General features: G+C 44.2%; 1 pseudogene; it reads left to right on the top strand.

Moving 5' to 3' along the window:
* The first annotated feature begins 543 nt into the window (after positions 1–543).
* LOC136470578 (uncharacterized) lies at positions 544–2,178 on the top strand (annotated as a pseudogene).
* Positions 2,179–4,068: the final 1,890 nt, after the last annotated feature.

Here is a 4,068-nt window from a genome sequence, read left to right as displayed (position 1 = left end):
GATTGCAAGAACCTTATTGCATTTCGAGATGTGAGTACCTTCAAAGAACATCTGATTAGGAGAGGATTTGTTCCGGACTACACTGTGTGGATTCATCACGGTGAAACAGTGGTTGTTGATGACAGCGACGATGATCTAGCTGATGAAGCTGAAACCCAAGCATACTTGTCCCGATTCACAGACGATCTTGAGCAACAAATGGATCGTGACTATGGCAATCAACAAGGTGGTGGCTTTGGCAATGAACAAGGTGGTGATGATGCTGGTGGTGTCAGCAATGATGGCGAAGCACGTGAGGGGGATGCAGATGACGATGACAACTTGGACGAAATGCTTGGGGCCTTTGGACCAGAAATATTAGAAAAGAGCAAGAGAGGTCTAGAAAATCTTGAGAGGATGACAAAAGCATCGAAGAAGACTGTGTATGATGCTGAGAAGGGCTGTCCAACATACTTCACACTGCTATGTTTTGTGCTTGAGCTACTCATCCTGAAGGCTAAGTACGACTGGTCAGACTGCAGTTTCAATGATCTGTTGTGCCTCATGTCACGGTTGCTCCCACAGCCGAACACAGTTCCCGCCAACACATACCAAGCGAAGAAGGTTATAAGTTCACTCACATTGGGAGTTGAAAAAATTCATGCATGCCCCAACCACTGTATCCTTTTTTGACGTGGCACATCGTTTGAGACTTTAGATACATGTCCTAGGTGTGGGGCTAGTCGGTACAAGAACAATGACCTTCAAAGTGGGGTGGAAGCCTCCACAGGAAAGAGGAAGAAGGGTGGGAAGAAGGTGCTGCAAGAATCTCAGCCCCTAGAGGAAACTCCATTAGGCAACGATGCAAATAAGAGAAGAATTCCTGCCCTAGTTATGTGGTACTTGCCAGTGACCGACTGCTTGAGGCGTATGTTCCTAAACCCTAAGGAAGCCGCACTGATGACATGGTGGGATGATGAGCGCAAGGTGGATGATGATACGATCGCACACCCGGCCGATTGTAGCTAGTGGCAATCGTTCGATGCCAAGTACAAAGCAGAATTCAGTGATGATCCACGGAATGTATGGTTCGGCTTGAGCACCAATGGAATGAATCCCTTCAATGAGAGGATGACCGACCACAGCACATGGCCAGTCATCTTGACCATGTACAACCTCCCAACGTATTTGTGTCAGAAGAGGAAGTACCTTCTCCTCACCATTCTTATCTCCGGCCCCAAACAACCAGGCATTGATATAGACGTGTTCTTGGAGCCTCTGATGCAAGAAATGGAGAGGCTATGGAGGTATGGGGAGCCGATGTACGATGCGTTCCGGCGGGAGGACTTTATATGCAAAGCAATAATATTTGTTACTACCAATGATTACCCCGCGCTGTTTGCCCTGTCTGGACAGTTCAAAGGCAAGACTGGATGCTTAGTCTGTTTGGATGGTACCAAATGGGTGTTCCTAAATGGATCCAGGAAGATAGTTTACATAAGGAACCGGCGCTTCTTAAAGACAGGTCACAAGTACCACGGCAAATTGTACCTAAGATACTATGGCAACATCCCGGAGGATGAACCCCCACCAGAGAGACGTCGTAATGGAGAACATGTGTTCAGAATGGTCCAAAACATACATGTCGTCTATGGAGAGAAGAATCCGGATGGAACGATTAGAGATAGAAGCACACCTCCCATCGAAGGCCTACCATTCAAGAAGCAATCGATCTTCTTTCAGTACCTGCCTTATTGGCCAGACTTGGAGGTCCCCCATGCCATTGATGCGATGCATGTGCAGAAGAATGTCTTTGAGAGTCTCATGGCTACCTTGATGGACACGGGCAAGTCAAAGGATGGTCTCAGATCACGGAAAGACATGGTGCAGCTGAACGTGATGCGAGAGCTTTGGCCGGTACAGCAAGATAATGGCAAGTATAGTCTTCCCGCGGCTAGCTTCAACCTAACCCTAGAGGAGAGGAGAGCTATATGCAATTTCCTTAGGGGGGTCAGAGTGTCGACTGGGTTTTCGGTGACCCCGAAGAAGCTAGTGTCGATGAAGGACCTATCATTAACATACTGCAAGGCTCACGATTGTCATGTGATGCTGACAGTGTTCCTACCAATTGCAATCAGAGCTATAAAGCCAGAGTTCCTAAAGATGGCCATCACCCGCATGTGCTATTTCTTTTCAAAGATCTCACAGAAGATGATTCGCAGGCAAGAGCTGAGTGACCTACATGAATTCATGGTGGAGACCCAGAACCAGCTAGAGATGTGTTTACCTCCCGCTTTTTTTGATATAATGGTACATCTCATGATTCACCTGGTTCATCAGATCGAGGCGCTGGGCCTAGCTTCTTGCATGAAATGTGGTCCTACGAGCGGTTCATGTCGGTTCTAAGCCGATACGTGCATAACCGAACACACCCAGAGGGCTCCATGATAGAGGGTTATAATTCCAAAGAAGTCATCGAGTGCTGCCAAGAGTGGCTGAAAGTACAGAGAGGGATTGGTAATCTTGATTCTCGTCACAAGGGAAGGCTAGCTAGGAAGGGCATAAGTGGTAGGAAAGTGTTCCTCGACAATGATTACAGAGAGGTGAGTCGAGCGCATTACAGTGTCTTGCAGAGTATGGCAGTGATGCAACCGTACATTGATAAACACATGGCTATCATTATGGCCGAGAGGAATGGCCGTTCAGATGATTGGGTCATGAAACAGCATAAGCAATGCCTAACATCATGGTTGAAGGACCAGAACATACATCCTGGAGAAACCATAGATTCTATTACCATCAGTCGGTTGGTGGCCGGGCCATCGAAATAGGTGACGTCTTGGAATGCTTATGACATCAATGGGTACACATACTATACCGACACAAAGGACAGGAAATCTGTGAATCAGAATAGCGGCGTCCGAATAGAGGCTCTCGACGGAGTGGGGCGAAAGGTGCTGTACTTTGGCATAATTGAAGATATATGGGAACTTGACTATGGAAGGGATATAAAGGTGGCCCTGTTTCGATGCCATTGGATCAAGCAACATCAATTAAATGAGATTGGACAGAGAGTCGTCGACCTCCAGAATGTAGGCTACCAGGATGACCCTTGGGTGCTCGCTGAACGAGTCGCTCAAGTCTTCTATATGCCCGACCCGCAAAGTAACCTCCCCCCAAAGAAGAAGACAAAGCACGTGGTGGCCTCTAGAAAACAACATATCATCGGAGTTGATGGCGTGGATGATGTTGAAGCTTACAATAAGTGTGATGAGATGCCGCTATTCACAGACTTTTGTAAGAAGATCGAGGCTGTGGAAAAGAACCTGCCCAAAGATGTATTGCCATGGGAACGAAAAGGTGTCAAGGGAAAAGTTGTCATGGTGGGCTAGCTAGTTTATGTAAGTATGTCAGTGTTCGTAAGACTACATTCATGTATGTGTGTGTGAGACTACATTTATGTATGTGTGTGAGACTACATTCATGTATGTGTGTGTGAGACTACATTCATGTATGTTTGTGTGAACAATGTGTACTAAGAATTTAACAAATTATGAAATTACCAAAATAAAAGTTGTAGATCTCCATGAGTTATTCAACTTTGGTATTCATTACTTTTTCAGTTGAAATGATTTGGGGGTCCAAATTTTGGTTCGAACTTGTCATTTTTTCAAATTTCAAATTTGAAAGGTTCAAATTTTGTCAAATGATAAGATGACTAAAATAAAAGTTGTAGATATTGATGAGTTGAACAACTTTTGTATTCATCACTTTTACATCTGAAATCATTTAGGGTTTGAAAATTTGGTTTGAACTTATCAAATTCCAAATTTCAAATTTTAAAATGTGTAAAACATTGTCACATCCAAATTTGATCAAACTTAAATGCTGAAGCATGATTTTAGAAATTTTTAGGAAAAGAAACCATCACATTTGGAGTTAGTATGAGGGAGAACAACTAGTTACAAAGTTTACCCACAGATTAAAAAGAGAAATCACACTGTTCTAGATGATTCTTATATGATCATAGTGAATAGTGTGATTTCTTTTTTTAATCTGTGGGTCAACTTTGTAACTAGTTTTTCTTCC

This window comes from Miscanthus floridulus, chromosome 8, assembly GCF_019320115.1.
Source record: "Miscanthus floridulus cultivar M001 chromosome 8, ASM1932011v1, whole genome shotgun sequence".
Classification (NCBI taxonomy): domain Eukaryota; kingdom Viridiplantae; phylum Streptophyta; class Magnoliopsida; order Poales; family Poaceae; genus Miscanthus; species Miscanthus floridulus.
Note: the sequence above shows the minus strand (reverse complement) of the source record. Positions and strands in the feature narration are given on the sequence as shown.